This window comes from Pecten maximus, chromosome 2, assembly GCF_902652985.1.
Source record: "Pecten maximus chromosome 2, xPecMax1.1, whole genome shotgun sequence".
Classification (NCBI taxonomy): Eukaryota; Metazoa; Mollusca; class Bivalvia; order Pectinida; family Pectinidae; genus Pecten; species Pecten maximus.
Window position 1 is genome coordinate 50,079,757 of NC_047016.1, and position 23,588 is coordinate 50,103,344.

At 37.6% G+C, this 23,588-nt stretch overlaps 1 long non-coding RNA gene across 1 annotated transcript; it reads left to right on the plus strand.

Annotated features, from left to right (window-relative positions):
• Positions 1–175: 175 nt before the first annotated feature.
• Positions 176–19,904, plus strand: LOC117322373. The gene is made up of 3 exons (XR_004531532.1): positions 176–377; positions 14,090–14,135; positions 19,850–19,904. It is a non-coding gene; the product is annotated as an uncharacterized LOC117322373 (long non-coding RNA).
• The last annotated feature ends 3,684 nt before the right edge of the window (positions 19,905–23,588 follow it).

A 23,588-nucleotide genomic window follows, 5' to 3' on the forward strand; every position in this document is an offset into this window, starting at 1 on the left:
ACACTTTAATAACTAAATCAGCAGTGTAATATCTGTAAAATCAGATTTTAGGATTTAAGGGCCCTACCAACCCAGATATGTGATATAGAGATATTATTTACCTAGAGTACCCTGGTGTTTAGAGAGTGACCGGGGCGACCATCTCCTATCAAGACTAAATCTAATAATGTTAAGTTAAAGTTCTTAATCATAGCCTAAACTGTCTCTCAAAGTGGTTCACAAATTGGGAACAAACCTTTATTTTATCAGTTTGTATGATTATTTTTCTCAACTCCCTTGGAAGTATTGTTACTGCAGAAGCTGCCATTCAGGGCTAACAGCATATTCTCAACTTTCTCAACTCCCTTGGGACAACGACTGGAGCAGAGCAGAGTAAGGTATCTTGTTTTTGGATAGTGCCTATACCTAGACCTGAAGTAGGGACACTTATATCACCAGCCCAGTTTGTCTTACCAGTACACCAAAGTCTCCATCATCACCTGGTTCAATCGTACTGACCGGGCGCCGGTCTCCATCATGTTAGCTAGATTACTTGGTACTGTTGGTGTGACCCAGGGTTCCTAGATTACTTAGTACTGTTGGTGTGACCCAGGGTTCCTAGATTACTGTTGGTGTGACCCAGGGTTCCTAGATTACTGTTGGTGGGACCCCAGTTCCTAGATTACTGTTGGTGGTGACCCGGGTTCCTAGATACTGGTTGGTATACCCGGGTTTCCTAGATACTGGTTGTTGGTGTGACACCAGGGTTCCTAGATTACGGTTGTAGTGACCCGGGTTCCTAGATTACGTGGTACTGTTGTGTTATGCCCAGGGTTCCTAGATTACTGTTGGTGTGACCCAGGGTTCCTAGATTACTGTTGGTGTGACCCAGGGTTCCATAATTACTGTTGGTGTGGACCCAGGGTTCCTAGATTACTGTTGGTGTGACCCAGGGGTTCCTAGATTCTGTTGGTGTGACCCAGGGTTCCTAGATTACTTAGTACTGTTGGTGTGACCCAGGGTTCCTAGATTACTGTTGGTGTGACCCAGGGTTCCTAGATTACTGTTGGTATGACCCGGGGTTCCTAGTTACTTAGTACTGTTGGTGTGACCCAGGGTTCCTAGATTATTGTTGGTGTGACCCAGGGTTCCTAGATTACTGTTGGTGTGACCCAGGGTTCCTAGATTACTTAGTACTGTTGGTGTGACCCAGGGTTCCTAGATTACTGTTGGTATGACCCGGGGTTCCTAGATTACTTAGTACTGTTGGTGTGACCCAGGGTTCCTAGATTACTGTTGGTGTGACCCAGGGTTCCTAGATTACTGTTGGTGTGACCCAGGGTTCCTAGATTACTGTTGGTATGACCCGGGTTCCTAGATTACTGTTGGTGTGACCCAGGGTTCCTAGATTACTTGGTACTGTTGGTGTGACCCAGGGTTCCTAGATTACTTGGTACTGTTGGTGTGACCCAGGGTTTCTAGATTACTTGGTACTGTTGGTGTGACCCAGGGTTCCTAGATTACTTGGTACTGTTGGTGTGACCCAGGGTTCCTAGATTACTTAGTACTGTTGGTGTGACCCAGGGTTCCTAGATTACTGTTGGTGTGACCCAGGGTTCCTAGATTACTTAGTACTGTTGGTGTGACCCAGGGTTCCTAGATTACTGTTGGTGTGACCCAGGGTTCCTAGATTACTGTTGGTGTGACCCAGGGTTCCTAGATTACTGTTGGTGTGACCCAGGGTTCCTAGATTACTTAGTACTGTTGGTGTGACCCAGGGTTCCTAGATTACTGTTGGTGTGACCCAGGGTTCCTAGATTACTGTTGGTGTGACCCAGGGTTCCTAGATTACTGTTGGTATGACCCGGGTTCCTAGATTACTTGGTACTGTTGGTGTGACCCAGGGTTCCTAGATTACTGTTGGTATGACCCAGGTTCCTAGATTACTTGGTACTGTTGGTGTGACCCAGGGTTCCTAGATTACTGTTGGTGTGACCCAGGGTTCCTAGATTACTTGGTACTGTTGGTGTGACCCAGGGTTCCTAGATTACTTGGTACTGTTGGTGTGACCCAGGGTTCCTAGATTACTGTTGATGTGACCCAGGGTTCCTAGATTACTTAGTACTGTTGGTGTGACCCAGGGTTCCTAGATTACTTGGTACTGTTGGTGTGACCCAGGGTTCCTAGATTACTGTTGGTGTGACCCAGGGTTCCTAGATTACTTAGTACTGTTGGTGTGACCCAGGGTTCCTAGATTACTGTTGGTGTGACCCAGGGTTCCTAGATTACTTAGTACTGTTGGTGTGACCCAGGGTTCCTAGATTACTTAGTACTGTTGGTGTGACCCAGGGTTCCTAGATTACTTGGTGTTACCTGGGTTTTTTAGATTACTTGGTGCCATCGAGTGCCAATAAAGGTACTTATATTGAGTTAATACATATGTTTTGTACTATCTTTACAACTCCATAATCAGGAAGGCGATGGTACCATGTTTATTCGGAGGATGGTTCGATTTAATGTAACAGCGGGACATGATTCCCATAATATGATAATTATTGATAAGATGGATTTTCGTTGATAATGGAATGATAAAAAAGAAATATACATGACTAAAAGTCTATACCTGTGTAGATATAGGGTAGATAAAACTCCTTGTCTACCTCAGGTTTCAATACCCAGGTAAGCCGGAGCACCTGGTATTACACAGAATTGATTAATTTTGAAGATTTATGCAGTAATTCTTAGATGATTTACTGCAAGCTGCTGCCAATTTAATAGAAGTTTATACTAAAGTCATAAAAAATATATATCCCCCTAAAGTCAAACAAATTCACAAGCAGAGTAAAAAGGTTGTGGGTCATAGTGGGCCTCTACAATGATCTGAATTTCAATTTGGTAGTCTGATACTTGAGTGTATTTGGAAAGAGATGGGGGCTGTTGTTTGGGGTTCAGCCAAATCCTGGTGTGAGGACCATTTTAAATATTGGAGACCTAAGATAATATTGTTGACTTTGGTTGTTGTGTGGTGTCTCACACTGAAGAATTATCAACATATCACTCCTGGATAATAACAAAGTAATTAGAGCACCAGGTCTGTAAAGCAGACTTAGATAATTGATGAACCTTGCACCTCTAAAATCAATTGATCAACAATTTGAATATATATTACTCACACTATACAATGCTCCCTTTAAATACAGAGATCCGTCACGGATATTATGATGTGTTAAACCTCACACATCAAAAGCTAATTGAAAAGACTTCAGGATTTAATAATCTGTAGTCAGGTAGATATGCTGTTCAGATTGAAAAAAAAAATCATTCCAATTTTCATTTCTTAACAATCTGAAAATATGAAGAAAAGAAAGGAAAGAAAAATAGCAATTATCATACAGGCGGGCTTTGTTCAAGTCAAGGATAAAAATAAATTGTAATGAAGGTTACATCATAGAATCGCAAATACTGATTGATGGGCACTGATATCTCTTCCCAGCTATACAAATGGTACAACCGTGATATATGTAGAACTATGTATGGTCCAGTCTACCCAGCTGTACAAATAAGTACTCCTTCATATACTCCAGTCTACCCAGCTGTACAAATGAGTACTCCTCCACATACTCCAGTTTACCCAGCTGTACAAATGAGTACTCCTCCACATACTCCAGTCTACCCAGCTGTACAAATGAGTACCAAACTGATACTCCAGTCTACCCAGCTGTACAAATGAGTACCAAACTGATATTCCAGTCTACCTAGCTGTACAAATGAGTACCAAACTGATATTCCAGTCTACCCAGCTGTACAAATGAGTACCAAACTGATATTCCAGTCTACCTAGCTGTACAAATGAGTACCAAACTGATATTCCAGTCTACCTAGCTGTACAAATGAGTACCAAACTGATATTCCAGTCTACCCAGCTGTACAAATGAGTACCAAACTGATATTCCAGTCTACCTAGCTGTACAAATGAGTACCAAACTGATACTCCAGTCTACCCAGCTGTACAAATGAGTACCAAACTGATATTCCAGTCTACCTAGCTGTACAAATGAGTACCAAACTGATATTCCAGTCTACCCAGCTGTACAAATGAGTACCAAACTGATATTCCAGTCTACCTAGCTGTACAAATGAGTACCAAACTGATACTCCAGTCTACCCAGCTGTACAAATGAGTACCAAACTGATATTCCAGTTTACCCAGCTATACAAATGAGTACCAAACTGATATTCCAGTCTACCCAGCTGTACAAATGAGTACTCCTTCATATACTCCAGTTTACCCAGCTATACAAATGAGTACCAAACTGATATTCCAGTTTACCCAGCTGTACAAATGAGTACTCTTCCATATATTCCAGTCTACCCAGCTGTACAAATGAGTACTCTTCCATATATTCCAGTCTACCCAGCTGTACAAATGAGTACTCCTTCATATACTCCAGTTTACCCAGCTATACAAATGAGTACCAAACTGATATTCCAGTTTACCTAGCTGTACAAATGAGTACCAAACTGATATTCCAGTCTACCCAGCTGTACAAATGAGTACCAAACTGATATTCCAGTCTACCCAGCTGTACAAATGAGTACTCCTTCATATAATTCAGTCTACCTAGCTGTACAAATGAGTACCAAACTGATGTTCCAGTCTACCCAGCTGTACAAATGAGTACCAAACTGATACTCCAGTTTACCCAGCTGTACAAATGAGTACCAAACTGATATTCCAGTCTACCCAGCTGTACAGATGCTGGAACATTCGAGGATGTTTTGATAGGGAATTAAGAGGGTATTTGTGGACAATTATATATATCTAAGGATTGTTAGGACAAATGTTTATAAACCAGATTTCATTTCAGCTGCATCTGAATTTCTTATTTGAGGTCTGAACTTTCTATTATTGGTTCAAATCAATTCAGAACTGCAACAAAGGATACAATACTCAAGTGTTTTAAACTAGTAATTGATGAAAATGTTTTCCTTCCTGGCAACGTGTTATTTTCTCAAGATGAAAGGTCAGAGTTATCGCATCCGTTTATCCTCAGTAGATTAAGCTAGTAATCGTGTGATGTTCTTCATTAAATAATATTCGGTATGTCATATAAATATTTTGATATTTTGTCATGGTTGCCTCTGTTTATCCTCGACAGGACACAAGTGCGTCATCAATGAGATGTTCATTTCACTGGATATGAATAATTCATTGGTGATGGCCCTGTTCAATGTTTTTGAACGTTTGGCATTTGAGAGATAAGTAAACAGGTATATCTGGAATGTTCACCTGTAGATAAACAGAGAGGAGTGGTGTCGCTACCTGTGTCTCTGAGGACAGGTGTGGCCGGTACTCACCTGTAATACAGGTAACACTCGGTATGTAAGGATTATGTCCCTTCCATTGCTGAATTCTACACCACAAATTATGTAAGCTTACAGAGTTTGCTATTTAATCATTGGTAGTGATAGCATGCTAATTATTGGCCTGAAATTTCCTACCAAATGTCATTGTAGTGAGTGGTATTGGAAAATTAAATATTTTCCTCCACTTTTGACACATATTGAATTGTCTAAAAAAATTCCATTTTGTTCTATTTTCAATAAAGCAGTTAGTAAAGGCATACAAATTAAAAAAAAAATTGTGAGTGATTTATGACTTCCAGATGGTCACAGCCTCATTAAACACAGCGCATAACATTCCTTGATTTTAATTTCATCTCATTTGCAAAAAGTTGGTTTAATATAAATATATAAACTGTAGATATAACAGTATGAAGGAAAATTTGTTTAACGCTTGTCATATATCAAGGATTCTAACTCACAATCTATATCTCCAAATCATTAGGTCATCTGACCCAAAGGGTCAGGATGACCTATAGTCATCATGCATCGTCCGCCGTCCTAAAACTTTTAATTCAAACGACTTCTTATTAATAACCAGAAGGGTGAGGGTATTCATATTTGCATGTAGCTTCCTTGGATAAAGCTCTACCAAGTTTGTTCAAATGGATGACCTTGACCTACTTTCAAGGTCGCAGGGGTCAAATAGGCAAAAATCTTCAAACAACTTCTTCTCCATAACCAAGAGGCCCAGGGACTTGATAATAGGCCTGTAGCATGCGGGGTAAAGGGCTACCCAGTTTGTTCAAATGAATTACCTTGACCTTCATTCAAGGTCACATAGGTCTTACAGGCTAAAATCTCCAAAGGACTTCTTCTCAATAACAAATAGGCCCAGGGATTTGAAATTTGGCCTGTAGCATCCTTCGGTGAAGGGCTACCAAGTTTGTTCAAATAGATGACCTTGACCTACATTCAAGGTCACAGGGGTTGAAAAGGCTGAAATGTTTAAAACAACTTCTTCTCCTAAGCCAAGAGTGCCAGGGAGTTGATATTGGGTGTTTAGCATGCCGGAGTGAAGGGGTACCAAGTTTGTTCAAATGAATGACCCTGACATACTTTCAAGGTCAAGGGGGTTCGATAGGCTAAAATCTTCAAACAACTTCTTTTCAATAACCAAGAGTGCTAGGGAGTTGATATTGGGTCTGTAGCATGCTGGGGTAAAGGCTACCAAATTTGTTCAAATGGATGACCTTGACCTACTTTTAAGGTCCTGTGGTCAAATAGGCTAAAATCTCCAAAGGACTTCTTCTTTATAACCAATAAGCCCAGGGACTTGATATTGGCCTGTAGCATGCATAGGTGAAGGGTTACCAAGTTTGTTCAAATGAATGACCTTGACCCCTTTAAGGTCAAATAGGCTAAAATCTTCAAACAACTTCTTTGCAATAACTAAGAGGCCCAGGGACTTGATATTGGGTCTGTAGCATGCTGGGATGAAGGGCTACCACGTTTGTTCAAATGAATGACCTTGACTTACATTAAAGATCACAGGGGTCAAATAGGCTTAAATCTTTAAATGATGATTTTTTGATAGCAAGAGACTCTGTTATGTGATATTAGGCCAATAGTATGCTGGAATGAAATACTAGAAAATTAATTGACATGAATAAACCTAGCCTATGATATGTGAATAAAGTGGTAATCAGCAAAGTATTTACAGAAATGACCTTGATATACTTCAAAGTTGCTGTAGAGCCATGTGAGCAATTCTTGTTGCATCTTTCTGATCTAGAATCAAGAAATGCCCCTTTAATTACTTGCTATAGTAGTGTGATGTACTCAAGGTATTCAGATGACCGTTTAAGCCCGTTGGGCCTCTTGTTAAATATGCCTAGCTGCTTACCATCATATTTATTAATGCCATGACACAGCGCCCGTCCAATCATCTGTCCATCTGTTGTCTATTGGTTGTTTGTCAAAAAAAACCAATTGAATTGCTACTGAACACTTGAATGTATTTTGATGAAATTTGGTCTGGGGTATCATTGGGCAAAGGCGATCCATTGTTGTGTAAATGGGCGGTTATGATTTTATTAATCAGTGAAATATACAGGCCCTGTTGGCCTCTTGTTAATGATTACAAAAACCTTTTTAATTTTCAGGAGTAAAGGGCAAATTTTGGGGATTTGGCCAAAATATGAAATAATTTCTATTGGGAATGGGGCCAATTAACGGCCCCAAAAAGCCTTCAGAAAAAGCCCTGCACATCCAAAGCCAATAACACTAAAATATTCCAAACGTCTCCTTGGTTACTAGTGGGGCCATTCATTTTGCTCTGCCACATCAAGTATCTTTTTTTGTTTTAGATGAATTAAAGGGAGATAGGTTTGTAAACCATTATGTATCGAATCTATCAACCAGTTCCTGGATACTGTACCGAGTAAACTTTCCCAGGTGAAGGATTTAGCTCTGATCTGAGGTATTGTACTTAACAACCCACCACAATGTTAATGATTATCTCGAGTGACAGGTTGTATGTCGACAGAAACTCACAGTTTTTGTCCAAGGTCCCATTCCCAAAATACCTAGGAAAGTTTGGAGGCTTTAGATAAGGATACAAAATGAGCCATTAAATGGTGACGTTTGTTACCTTGTGTGGACATATATGTATCCATAAATGTATTGGCAGTTTTAAAAATTTATGAAAAAAAATCAAAGCTGATTAAATGGCAAGATATAGAGGGTCTTTACGGAGTATATCTTAATTAGTATTAGGTTCATTTAAACAAGTTTAAATTTTAAGGTCATCTGACCCTTCGTGCTTCGTCCGTCGGCGTGTCCTGTCCACCATCACATGATGCTATTGAACTGATAATCGGTAGGGATGTTTAAGAAGTGGAGCCAACATGTTTTATTTTTCGGCCTCATAAAAAGTTTGACATGTCAACCATGGTGGCCATTTTGTAACATGATAGTGTAATCATGGTTTTCCTGAACAACATTTATTTCAAACTTCTCAAGTTCCACCTGTGGGATTCAGCTTAAATTTACTTGAAGTGATCCTGAGAAGGTCCTGACCAACTGTTGTTATTTTTTGGGGTCGGTCTGAAATCCAAGATGGCCACCATGGCCAATGGTACCACTATACTTGCTACTGAGCATGTATACTACAGCAGTAGAAGGTTCTTTAGAGTCAGATGACTGGTTAGCCCTATGGGCCTCTTGTTTTTCGAGATTTTAAAGTCAAGGAAATACAAGTAAAGGTCGAGGACATAACAGTATAATGGCAATTTTTTTTTAATTCAACCAACGGGTTGGCTACATTGTAGAATGATAAAACAGCATTTCTAAACTTAATATTTTGTTGGATTGTAACAGAAAATGGCTTCATTATCAGGGATAGGGTTATTTGCCAGATAAATATGGTAAATTTTTTTTGTACTGTTAAATTGACTCTTGATGGGGCAGACTTTAGTAACTTTTTCAGTAATTCCTGTTTAATATTAAGGTGACTCATATCACATCACGCTGATAACCTTTAACTTTTATATGACAGAGTGCTCTCCCCTAATCAGTTCCAGGGCATTTTCTCTGTTCTGGATAAAACTTGGGGATTATCCTTAACGATATAAAGTGTTTTCAAATAAGCCACCTTTTAAGGTAAACAACATTTTTAAGAAATCAGTTGTCAAAATGACTTGATGTTCACGTAAGGGATTTATGGGAAAGTTAGACTTGACAATGTATGTCATATTAAAAGGCGTCTTTCCATGGGGCCCAATAGGGAAATCACAGGTAAATGAAGAGATCTCCATGGGGCTCAATAGGGAAATCAAAGTTGAACAGAGAGCTCTCCATGGGGCTCAATAGGGAAATCAAAGGTAAATGAATAGGTCTCCACGAGGCCCCAATAGGGATATCCAAGGTAAATGCACAGGTCTCCATTGGGCCCAATAGGGAAATCCAAGGTAAACGAAGAGGTCTCCATGGGGCCCAATAGGGAAATCCAAGGTAAACGAAGAGGTCTCCATGGGGCCCAATAGGGAAATCCAAGGTAAACGAAGAGGTCTCCATTGGGCCCAATAGGGAAATCCAAGGTAAACGAAGAGGTCTCCATTGGGCCCAATAGGGAAATCCAAGGTAAACGAAGAGGTCTCCATTGGGCCCAATAGGGAAATCACAGATGAATCAAGAGGTCTCCATGGGGCCCAATAGGTAAATCAATTTAGGGAATGAAGAGGTCTTCATGGAGCCCAATAGGGATAGCCAAGGAAAATGCACAGGTCTCCATGGAGCCCAATAGGGAAAGATCACAGTTGAATTAAGAGGTCTCCATGGGGCTCAATAGGAAATCAAAGGTGAAAAGGTTAATGAACGCAGGTTTGACCCATTTTGAAGTTCTGTCATAGTTTGCATTAAACTGTGATTTCCCTTATCAGGTCTGGAAATTTATTTCTTCTGAATAGTTTTTACTAACAGTGAAGTCGTGGGGACTGATTGGTGTCCTCTACGTCTATGTTGTATGTACCAATGTACAGTAACACCCAAAGATTTTCAGCACTCTAACAGCTTCTTACTACAATTACAAAGGACCATGATATCTCACGCAAGTTTGACCTTCAGGGTTATTTGGTCAAGGTCAAAGTCACCAATACTATTTTCATAAAATCCTTTGTCAGCGCTCCAGTGGCTTCATTCCCTGAGAGATTTTGATTAAAACTTCACACATTTACAAAGGACTGCAATATTATGACAGGTTTGAGTTTCAAGGATGTTGGGTCAAGTTAAATCCTTGCTTCTTTAAAAATCATTGCAGTGTAATATCTGGTGGGGGCTGGTACAGGGCATGCATGTATTGCTTAAGCAATCCCCAGTCAGCTTGTTTTATATTCATGGAATAAAATGAGTTAATAATTACTTCTCCTTTCAAAAGAAATAAAAAGCAAAAAAAAAAAAATTAAAAAAAAGATTGGAAAGAGAATGCATCATGAGGAATCGTAAAACATGAGGATTAAGAAAAAAAAAATTCAGGCCAAAGAAGGTTGAAGTATTTATGTATTTATTGATTTGATCTACTTGAATTTGTATATGAAATATTTTGTTTGATAATGACTCTTTTAATAAAAAGCATCAAACTCGTTTATAAAAAAAGCATATTATGTCATTTACCTGTTTGATCCATTAGTTAATAGGTACAAATTAAAGTGGTAGGTACGATGATCTTGAGTTAATGGGTTACCGAGAAGGACTCGGATTCTGTTGAAGTGTGTTTGAATGAAAATAATTCATACACCTGTTGAAAATAAAATGGCTGATTTGTCTGTGTTAGAAGTGGGAGTAGGTGGAGTTTGATTTATGTGAAGTGCCTCTGACTTGGTGTGAAGTGGGGCAACCGCAGCAGGAGACGATATTTAAATCATAAATTAGTAATTTAAATTTTAGAAATTCAATTTCTTTGAGAGAGCTTCAAATCTGCACTTCATTATTTGGTAGGTAAAATTGAAATTTCTGTCACTCTTTGAGATTTTATGTGTTCTTTTATAAATGTACAATGATTTCATTTTCATGATTGCCTATTGCTCACTATCTAAGAGCAGTCTATCAAAGGATGTTATATAATCTGTATAATAATCCATTTGTAAACCTGAATGATTTTTTTAGAAACTTCATTGATATATAATATATTTATAGAGTATATAAAATTTTATCTTTGGTGTTTCCAGTTTTTATTTGATTTTAATTGCAATATAATATTCCAAACTCACAAAACAGTCATTGAGAAAAGCTGATGTTGAATAATTCAGGCCAATTTAAGAGTAGCTTTTGAGAAACTGAATGTTTGTTTTAAAGCAATTTTCAGAAAATATTTTTTCAAATAAACAGAATGTAGTTGCATTGATCAAAGAATGGGTATTTGATTGTGTGGTAAATCAGAATGTTGGTGAACGAAATGGCACCCAGACACAGGTTGGCCATACATACATCTGTTTTTAAGTAAGATGAATAAGAATAATTTCATATTCAAGAATATTGTGATAAATGAAATTAAAAATATTTCAGGTTTTATGATTTATATCTGTAGATGCCTGAAAATGATTGGTTTTCTGAATCATGAGAAGCTATATGAAATGAAATTTGTGTCCAATGATATTTGACATAATGAAATTAAAATGCAGGATAGGTTATTTGTTTATAACACTGAAAATATTAATTATGTGTGCAGATTTTGTTTGTTTTAATTTTTTGTTAATGGAAACACAAAATATCTATTAAAATATTACAAAGACGGAAAACAATGTATTTCCTACTATATAAACTCACATTGTTGAAAAAAGTTGGACCAAAATTCAATAAATGTTACCAGTGAATGCATTTAGGAAAATAAAATGTATGTTTAAAGTCTTGTTGAATACAAAGAAATAATGCATGAAATCAGATAGTAAATATTAATAAAAGTTTTACGAAGCTTGTAATGTGGAATAAACAGAAATGGGATGTGATATTTTATCTGGCTTAAGAGTAATTAACTTGATGAAATACAAACCCCATTAACATCCAAATGTAATGGGTTCGATATTGTTCAGGTGTTCACAAAAATTTAAAAAATATTAAATATTGGAAGTAACATGCCAGGTTGGTGGTAAAATTTGGTATTTGTGTTTGATAAATGTAGCGGAAAATCATTCAACAGCTTGTATTCATGCTGATGAATCATTTGAAAATAATTGTAGGTATTTATTAAAGTTTGTTCGGTATATTAAATCCTTTGTCCTTTCTTCAATGTCAAGGTGAATTTACTGTTGTCAGTCAAAGGTATGTAGGCCGTCAATAAAGCAGTGTCGTTAGCAAACTTCCTTTGCTTCATGACAATTGTACTGTGCCCTCCATAATGAAGCTAATTGACAAGTAAACTGGAATAGGATGTTCCTGTGTAGACCGAAGTTTGTCGAGAGAAAATACTTCTTTCAGCCAATTTTTATGAAACTCGGTTAACACTATTCGAGCATAAAGTAGTTTTGTTATCACAATGTAGTTTTTATTTCGGTGATTTCACAGACCCTGTGCTTGTACATTCATTTACATCAATTTTTACAACGGCATTGGAGGGAAGGGTGTATGTATCAATTTAGCAATCCATGTTTTAGATGCTTCCATCAAGTTAAATTATTATATTTCATTTTACATTAAGACAAAGACAATATCACTACATTTCCAAAAGGAGGATATATAACAAGAGTTTGTTGTCCTTAATCCAAAGACAGAAAGAAAAAATTCCTGAAAAAAAATTACAAAGGACCATGCCATTCCATGATATTTCTGGTAAAAAATTGTGTAAAAATCTTGTACCTATATATAATTTTAGTTTGGAGGAGTATATGTATTTGACGATACACCTATGATATAAGGGTTTTGAGTAGAATATTAAGATGGGAGATGTCTATTATATCGATGATGACTACGCTGTCAAAAGCTCACAGTCGGACACGCGGAGGTATATACAGGTATCTTCTGCCAATCACAAGTTGTCCTTTTCACACAATTTCACACCGACTGAATTTGAAATGATGTCTGTGTGAAGATTTTTCTGTAGGACTTTCACAGTGTCACCAAGGAAAACACGACAGACGCACCTGTACCTGTAGGTCGTAAGGTCAACAAGTCTTGTCTAGCAACGAATCACAAAATACAACATAACATACGTAAGGAGAATTTATCATTGTGATTCCTGATAATAGACTTTAATGAATGAATTCTCCCAACATGTGACCCAGAGAGTGGAACATTTTCACAATGATTTATTGTAAGTCATATTTTTATTACTTTTAATCATTTTTTCACTATTTTGATGAATCAATTGATAGTTGTATTTTTTTTTTAATTCCGTTAAGAGGTGTTTAAAGTTATGCAACATGAAATATTTGTACAGGTGGTGAAAAAACAAATATGGAATTGATTAGCATATTAAATAAATGTCACCCTGACAAAAGTCACAGGTCCAATCCGGATTCATAAACATCTGACATTTGTATGATAGTGTCAATTTTGTATCATGAAAATTTTGACAATTTCTATAAGTATACCAGTGAAACAATTATATGATTTTGCTTGGCCTTAAACAATGGTCATTTTATGGTTGGTGGCATAAAGGGTTGTTACTTTGGCCATCGTTATTTCATTTACTCTCTAATGGATGCAAATGTAGAACTGTAATTTTAATGATAAAAGTGCAGGCCATGTTCTGGTTTGGTTTTGGTCAATTTATTTTCCATTGATTAATTTTAATTAAAATTTTAATAACAGTAGGGCCTAACTTGGAGAGCCTTGACTAACTCTGGAGGGAATTTCAGAGAAAAAAAAAAGATAAAAATCAGCTGAGAAAAAAGTACACCAACATGTAGAATCTCTTAAAATGGAAATATATCTGGTGGAACGTAGTGACTTCACCTCAAATAATATTTGAACCAGCTGGTAATCTGTACAGTTCAACCAATACTTCACTTTTCCTGAAAGTATACAACTAGCTCTTCATTAAAACCTATTACATTAAAAAGTTCCAAACGCTTTTGGTTACTGACAGGGCATTCATGTCACAGCAACACATCTAATTAAAGAATTAAGACTACCAATATCGATCGATCTTCACCTAGATATAGAGCCAAATAATGTGAGAGATCGGGTCAAGTATGTGTGATATTAGTTACACAACATTGTGAAGTCTCGATGGGCAATATACTGAATGATGATTGTTTTTTTGTCTTTTCAGAAAATAGCAAATGAGCGAGAAAAACTGAGACCAAATTCTACAGAAAGTAAGTACTAAAGTTTTATAATCGACTACATTTTCTTTTTTACTTCATAAATTCATTTGTATCGCAAAATCTTTGGTCCGACATATCAACAGGCTCGGTCTGTATTACTTGGTAAAATGTGAACTTTATATATTTTACAACAATTGCGAAACAAGTTATATCAATGTATATTAATCACACGATTGGTCCAGATGGTCAGTCAAGTGGTGGTATGGACGTCCATACTACCTTGTGAATTACTGACCACTGGCTAATTGAATATATACACAATCTTGTGTATTGGTAAACAATGTGAAATTTCCCTGAGTGACCAGAGCCTTTAGAATGATAGCCTTCGTGACAATTTCTCTGAGTGACCAGAGCCTTTAGAATGATAGCCTTCGTGACAATTTCCCTGAGTGACCAGAGCCTTTAGAATGATAGCGTTTATGACAATTTCCCTGAGTGACCAGAGCCTTTAGAATGATAGCCTTTGTGACAATTTCCCTGAGTGACCAGAGCCTTTAGAATGATAGCGTTCGTGACAATTTCCCTGAGTGACCAGAGCCTTTAGAATGATAGCATTCATGACAATTTCCCTGAGTGACCAGAGCCTTTAGAATGATAGCCTTTGTGACAATTTCTCTGAGTGACCAGAGCCTTTAGAATGATAGCCTTTGTGACAATTTCCCTGTGTGACCAGAATCTTTAGAATGATAGCCTTTGTGACAATTTCCCTGAGTGACCAGAGCCTTTAGAATGATAGCCTTTGTGAGAATTTCTCTGAGTGACCAGAGCCTTTAGAATGATAGCCTTTGTGACAATTTCCCTGAGTGACCAGAGCCTTTAGAATGATAGCCTTCGTGACAATTTCCCTGAGTGACCAGAGCCTTTAGAATGATAGCGTTCATGACAATTTCCCTGAGTGACCAGAGCCTTTAGAATGATAGCCTTTGTGACAATTTCCCTGAGTGACCAGAGCCTTTAGAATGATAGCCTTTGTGAGAATTTCTCTGAGTGACCAGAGCCTTTAGAATGATAGCCTTTGTGACAATTTCCCTGAGTGACCAGAGCCTTTAGAATGATAGCCTTTGTGACAATTTCCCTGAGTGACCAGAGCCTTTAGAATGATAGCCTTTCGTGACAATTTCCCTGAGTGACCAGAGCCTTTAGAATGATAGCCTTTGTGACAATTTCCCTGAGTGACCAGAGCCTTTAGAATGATAGCCTTTGTGACAATTTCCCTGAGTGACCAGAGCCTTTAGAATGATAGCCTTCGTGACAATTTCCCTGAGTGACCAGAGCCTTTAGAATGATAGCCTTCGTGACAATTTCCCTGAGTGACCAGAGCCTTTAGAATGATAGCCTTCGTGACAATTTCTCTGAGTGACCAGAGCCTTTAGAATGATAGCCTTTGTGACAATTTCCCTGAGTGACCAGAGCCTTTAGAATGATAGCCTTTGTGATAATTTCCCTGAGTGACCAGAGCCTTTAGAATGATAGCCTTTGTGACAATTTCCCTGAGTGACCAGAGCCTTTAGAATGATAGCCTTTGTGATAATTTCCCTGAGTGACCAGAGCCTTTAGAATGATAGCATTCGTGACAATTTCCCTGTGTGACCAGAATCTTTAGAATGATAGCCTTTGTGATAATTTCCCTGAGTGACCAGAATCTTTAGAATGATAGCGTTCGTGACAATTTCCCTGTGTGACCAGAATCTTTAGAATGATAGCCTTCCTGACAATTTCCCTGTGTGACCAGAGCCTTTAGGCCTTTAGAGCCTCTGGCGCTGAATGCTGTAAGTTTCTTCCCCATGTAGATCAATCAATCAATCATTAAGTACCTTCGGATACCTCAGTGGGTACAGATACCATGAAAGATCAGGCTAACACTGAACAAATCGCCTGGTTATATAGGGACAAGGTAGGATTGAAGTTTTCTTTCCTTTGTCGTACCTTCTTGTTTTGATCAATACTCCAGCTAGCTATTGTAAGACTTCTTTGAACACACAAATTTGATTTGCCTTTTTGAGACGTGAGTTTAAGAGCTGCAGGGGTCAACATTAACTTTTTTTGGGACTTGTCCCTTTGGACAAGTAACATTTATATTCACTTGTCCGAATGGAATTATCACTTGTCCCACTTGAAAATTTTCAATTAAGTTTGATGATGTTTTTTCAATGTCTGTGTGTCATGCAGTAAAACGATAACATTGCAATGACAACTATATTACTGATATTTATTGGTGTTTTGTCAAAGTTACATAATGAAGAAAAAAAAATGCTACCGACTGCCTATTTTCGATTTGCAGAAACTAAAGTAGTAGAATAGAAATTAACTGACTAAAACATGAACATAATTGTAGAAATGCAATAGTGCATAAATATCTGAAATACTATTTATGCTAAATCTTGCAATAAATAGCTAGCCTGATAGTATCAGCATATGTCACCACTTTAGTCCTTCAAATTCCCTGTTTGTAAAGTGTGTCGATAGAAAAACTGTTTCATACAGAATAATCTTGTGTCAATCCCTCAACAAGTATATTTAATGTCCACATCATTGTATTAAAACAGGGAGATGCAGTATATATCCACATGGAGAAGTAGAGAGGTAGGGTGGAGTAGGTAGGGGCAGTGCAGAATTAACTAATTAGGGGCCGCGGTGGCCGAGTGGTTAAGGTGTCCCGACACTTTAACACTAGCCCTCCACCACTAGGTTGCGAGTTCGAAACCTACGTGGGGCAGTTGCCAGGTACTGACCATAGGCCGGTGGTTTTTCTCCGGGTACTCCGGCTTTCCTCCACCTCCAAAACCTGGCACGTCCTTAAATGACCCTGGCTGTTAATAGGACGTTAAACAAAAGCAAACCAAAGCAAACCTTCAAATTCACTTACAATTTCCTTGTACGCGTTTATTCATACCGTATTTGACCTAATAAGGATGCAGGGCGCGGGTAATTGACAGTGGGGGAGCCCTTATTAAGATTAGTTATTCTGAAGTTTTATGAAACAGACTATACCTTATATCACAATACCCAAGGCTGTGGAAACGGTAAAATACTCCGTCATAAATATATTCCAGATGAAAATATCTATTCATTATCATATTAAGCTTAAATATCACTTGAATATACCTGTAAAGTTGTAAACCATGCCAGCTGATCTTTAGACCAGAGAACGTGTGTTCCACCATTTATGTTCAAATGGAACTCTTTTGTGTTCTATTTATAGACACAGATGATTTCCCAGATCATCCCAGACATCGTTTTTTGACCTAATAATTGATTAACAATGTATTTTACTAGCTTTCTGTTCTGAACAAAAGTTATTTATCAACAAGAATGAAGTCTTTTACTTTATCTTCAAATAAAGATGGTTAGTTATTATTTGTATGTGTGTTTAGTTTCGGGTGCCCTTTGCAATGACATGTCATCTGTAGGAATAGACAAATAGTGGCGAAAACTTGTGTTGCAGTTACTTAATTTGCTGAAGAAAACTGAACACATAAAGTAGCAAAACATTGCACAAGAATTATTACTTTTGAACACCATTTTGACACTCAGTCAAAGATTTATTTCCTTTAAAAAAGGTAGGGGCGCCCTTATTAGGTCAAATACGGTATTCCTTTTTTTTCCAATATGCATATTCAATTCAAAGACACCAAAATTGAATATTTTCAAAAAACATGGAAAGTTACGTTATCATCTGCATAGTGTTCTGAATTTTCGTTTCTTTTTTATCATATGTATAAGGTGAAGTCTTGTGAATGTTGATTTTAGAATATAAATAAACAACACAAAGACAATATTTGTTACTTGTCCCGTTGGACAAGCATTTTGATACATTCACTTGTCCGACAGCAATTTAGTCTGGTACCGGACAAGCGGACAAGCCTTAATGTTGACCCCTGAGCTGGGGTCTTAATATGCATCAAATTTTGATGCACTTCGGCTATGTCCCTGGGTGCACTTCGGCTGTGTCCCTGGGTGCACTTTGGCTATGTCCCTGGGTGCACTTTGGCTATGTCCCTGGGTGCACTTCGGCTATGTCCCTGTGTGCACTTTGACTATGTCCCTGTGTGCACTTTGGCTATGTCCCTGGTGTCTCTGGGTGCACTTTGGCTATGTCCCTGGGTGCACTTTGACTATGTCCCTTGGTGCGCTTTGGCTATGTCCCTGGGTGCACTTTGGCTATGTCCCTGGGTTCACTTTGGCTATGTCCCTTGGTGCGCTTTGGCTATGTCCCTGGGTTCACTTTGGCTATGTCCCTGGTGTCTCTGGGTGCACTTTGGCTATGTCCCTGGGTGCACTTTGGCTATGTCCCTGAGTGCACTTTGACTTTTTATTCAATTCATCAATACTATATGAGTCTTTTTGCATAAAGGAACACCCCATGTGTCGAAATTAATGATGTATTTTCACCCAAAGAAATCAATTTATCTATATGAGAATGAGTTGGCTTTCTCTGGTGTCTTTGATGATACAAAGCTGTAGTTATTTTAGGGATTTAACGCATTACAATAGATTTAACAGAACACTGTTATAGGCCCCACTGATCTCTGATGTCGGACTAACGTTTAAACCTGTCCCATCCATCAATGACTAGGAGTTTTGTAGTGCCTTCAGATTTACAGAGGGGATAGATATTAAATACACATTAATAATTGTTGTAGAGGACAACGGAGGTCAATTATTCCTTATCTATGAAATGTAAATATAGTAACGGGTTAAAACGTTTTGGGGTGCTGTGTCAATGGGGTTAAGATGTATAAAGAATAATTTAACTGGTGTTAAAAGGTTTATAAATTAACTAGTCCCCACAAGTAGTACCATGAGTTGAATCACACTCTATCAGTCCACACGTCTTTTGATCACCTTATTTAGAACTTTAAATATACATGTAGTTTATATGGAGGAGTCTATATAAGATTAAATGTAGTGAGGAATTTATTAAGAGCTCAATAAATTGATATGTCATGAGCCTTTAATCAAGTGTCCTATCTATTATATCATATTTCATTTAAAAGAGTGCAAGATTCTGTTTATCACATAACTCATATCAATTAAAATCTCTTTGAGACTGGTACAATTGGACTTGAGATAATTTTCACTACCTAAGACAATGACTTGAGATAATTATCACAACCTAAGACAATGACTTGAGATAATTATCACAACCTAAGACAATGACTTGAGATAATTATCACAACCTAAGACAATGACTTGAGATAATTATCACTACCTAAGACAATGACTTGAGATAATTATCACAACCTAAGACAATGACTTGAGATAATTATCACAACCTAAGACAATGACTTGAGATAATTATCACAACCTAAGACAATGACTTGAGATAATTATCACAACCTAAGACAATGACTTGAGATAATTATCACTACCTAAGACAATCTTGTGTTATCTATAACATAGGACTGCATGGCCAGTTTTTATTTTATATTCAGTGCAACTGCCAAATTGTATACGATAGTCCTATAGCCCTTTGTGAAGGAAGAAAGGTTAGATACTAATACCAATTAATTACAGAGTTATTGCCCTTTTATCATGATGCATGGGTTTGTCTGGGGCTGAGCATGTATCCCATATTGCCTACATATGTTAAAATTGGTCATGAGTACCACTTGGAATGACAGAGTATCACAAATGGAATGGAGTCTCTATTGTGTGCCTATTGTTTTCAAAATAATGTAGATGTTTTGTTTTACTGTTGCTAGGTAACAATGATTTGGAGCAGCAATTACGTATGCAGCAGATTATGCTGAGAAGACAAGAATTACTGGATAAAATTAAGGTAATATACAGTTCTAGTGACCTTATTATACTGCCGTCCTGATAAAATCTAGTTTAGCTAGACAGTTATAGTGACCTTGTTATACTGCCGTCCTGATAAAATCTAGGTAAGCTAGACTGTTATAGTGACCTTGTTATACTGCCATTCTGATAAAATCTAGGTAAGCTAGACAGTTATAGTGACCTTGTTATACTGCCGTCCTGATAAAATCTAGGTAAGCTAGACAGTTATAGTGACCTTGTTATACTGCCGTCCTGATAAAATCTAGGTAAGGTAGACAGATATAGTGACCTTGTTATACTGCCGTCCTGATAAAATCTAGTTTAGCTAGACTGTTATAGTGACCTTGTTATACTGCCACTCTGATAAAATCTAGGTAAGTTAGACAGTTATAGTGACCTTGTTATACTGCCACTCTGATAAAATCTAGGTAAGCTAGACAGTTATAGTGACCTTGTTATACTGCCGTCCTGATAAAATCTAGGTAAGCTAGACAGTTATAGTGACCTTGTTATACTGCCGTCCTGATAAAATCTAGGTTAGCTAGACAGTTATAGTGACCTTGTTATACTGTCGTCCTGATAAAATCTAGGTAAGCTAGACAGATATAGTGACCTTTTTATACTGCCATTCTGATAAAATCAAGTTGAGCTAGACAGTTATAGTGACCTTATTATACTGCCGTCCTGATAAAATCTAGTTTAGCTAGACAGTTATAGTGACCTTGTTATACTGCCGTCCTGATAAAATCTAGTTTAGCTAGACAGTTATAGTGACCTTGTTATACTGCCATCCTGATAAAATCTAGGTAAGCTAGACAGTTATAGTGACCTTGTTATACTGCCGTCCTGATAAAATCTAGTTTAGCTAGACAGTTATAGTGACCTTGTTATACTGCCGTCCTGATAAAATCTAGGTAAGCTAGACAGATATAGTGACCTTTTTATACTGCCATTCTGATAAAATCAAGTTGAGCTAGACAGTTATAGTGACCTTGTTATACTGCCGTCCTGATAAAATCTAGTTTAGCTAGACAGTTATAGTGACCTTGTTATACTGCCGTCCTGATAAAATCTAGTTTAGCTAGACAGTTATAGTGACCTTGTTATACTGCTGTCCTGATAAAATCTAGTTTAGCTAGACACTTATAGTGACCTTGTTATACTGCCATCCTGATAAAATCTAGGTAAGCTAGACAGTTATAGTGACCTTGTTATACTGCCGTCCTGATAAAATCTAGTTTAGCTAGACAGTTATAGTGACCTTGTTATACTGCTGTCCTGATAAAATCTAGTTTAGCTAGACAGTTATAGTGACCTTGTTATACTGCCATCCTGATAAAATCTAGGTAAGCTAGACAGTTATAGTGACCTTGTTATACTGCCGTCCTGATAAAATCTAGTTTAGCTAGACAGTTATAGTGACCTTGTTATACTGCTGTCCTGATAAAATCTAGTTTAGCTAGACAGTTATAGTGACCTTGTTATACTGCCATCCTGATAAAATCTAGGTAAGCTAGACAGTTATAGTGACCTTGTTATACTGCCGTCCTGATAAAATCTAGTTTAGCTAGACAGTTATAGTGACCTTGTTATACTGCCGTCCTGATAAAATCTAGTTTAGCTAGACAGTTATAGTGACCTTGTTATACTGCCGTCCTGATAAAATCTAGGTTAGCTAGACAGTTATAGTGACCTTGTTATACTGCCGTCCTGATAAAATCTAGGTAAACTAGATAGTTATAGTGACCTTGTTATACTGCCATTCTGATAAAATCCAGTTTAGCTGGACAGTTATAGTGACCTTTTTATACTGCCGTCCTGATAAAATCTAGGTTAGCTAGACAGTTATAGTGACCTTGTTATACTGCCGTCCTGATAAAATCTAGGTTAGCTAGACAGTTATAGTGACCTTGTTATACTGCCGTCCTGATAAAATCTCGGTAAACTAGACAGTTATAGTGACCTTGTTATACTGCCATTCTGATAAAATCCAGTTTAGCTAGACAGTTATAGTGACCTTGTTATACTGCCATTCTGATAAAATCAAGTTTAGCTAGACAGTTATAGTGACCTTGTTATACTGCCGTCCTGATAAAATCTAGGTAAGCTAGACAGTTATAGTGACCTTGTTATACTGCCGTCCTGATAAAATCTAGGTTAGCTAGACAGTTATAGTGACCTTGTTATACTGCCGTCCTGATAAAATCTAGGTAAACTAGATAGTTATAGTGACCTTGTTATACTGTCATTCTGATAAAATCCAGTTTAGCTAGACAGTTATAGTGACCTTGTTATACTGCCATTCTGATAAAATCAAGTTTAGCTAGACAGTTATAGTGACCTTGTTATACTGCCGTCCTGATAAAATCTAGGTAAGCTAGACAGTTATAGTGACCTTGTTATACTGCCGTCCTGATAAAATCTAGATAAGCTAGACAGTTATAGTGACCTTGTTATACTGCCATTCTGATAAAATCTAGGTAAGCTAGACAGTTATAGTGACCTTGTTATACTGCCGTCCTGATAAAATCTAGGTAAACTAGACAGTTCTAGTGACCTTGTTATAATGCCATCCTGATAAAATCCAGGTAAGCTAGACTGTTATAGTGACCTTGTTACACTGCCATTCTGATAAAATATAGGTAAGCTAGACAGTTATAGTGACCTTTTTATACTGCCGTCCTGATAAAATCTAGGTTAGCTAGACAGTTATAGTGACCTTGTTATACTGCCATTCTGATAAAATCTAGTTTAGCTAGACAGTTATAGTGACCTTGTTATACTGCCGTCCTGATAAAATCTAGATAAGCTAGACAGTTATAGTGACCTTGTTATGCTGCCATCCTGATAAAATCCAGGTAAGCTAGACTGTTATAGTGACCTTGTTACACTGCCATTCTGATAAAATATAGGTAAGCTAGACAGTTATAGTGACCTTTTTATACTGCCGTCCTGATAAAATCTAGGTTAGCTAGACAGTTATAGTGACCTTGTTATACTGCCGTCCTGATAAAATCTAGGTAAGCTAGACAGTTATAGTGACCTTGTTATACTGCCGTCCTGATAAAATCTAGGTTAGCTAGACAGTTATAGTGACCTTGTTATACTGCCGTCCTGATAAAATCTAGGTAAACTAGATAGTTATAGTGACCTTGTTATACTGTCATTCTGATAAAATCCAGTTTAGCTAGACAGTTATAGTGACCTTGTTATACTGCCATTCTGATAAAATCAAGTTTAGCTAGACAGTTATAGTGACCTTGTTATACTGCCGTCCTGATAAAATCTAGGTAAGCTAGACAGTTATAGTGACCTTGTTATACTGCCGTCCTGATAAAATCTAGGTAAGCTAGACAGTTATAGTGACCTTGTTATACTGCCATTCTGATAAAATCTAGGTAAGCTAGACAGTTATAGTGACCTTGTTATACTGCCGTCCTGATAAAATCTAGGTAAACTAGACAGTTCTAGTGACCTTGTTATAATGCCATCCTGATAAAATCCAGGTAAGCTAGACTGTTATAGTGACCTTGTTACACTGCCATTCTGATAAAATATAGGTAAGCTAGACAGTTATAGTGACCTTTTTATACTGCCGTCCTGATAAAATCTAGGTTAGCTAGACAGTTATAGTGACCTTGTTATACTGCCATTCTGATA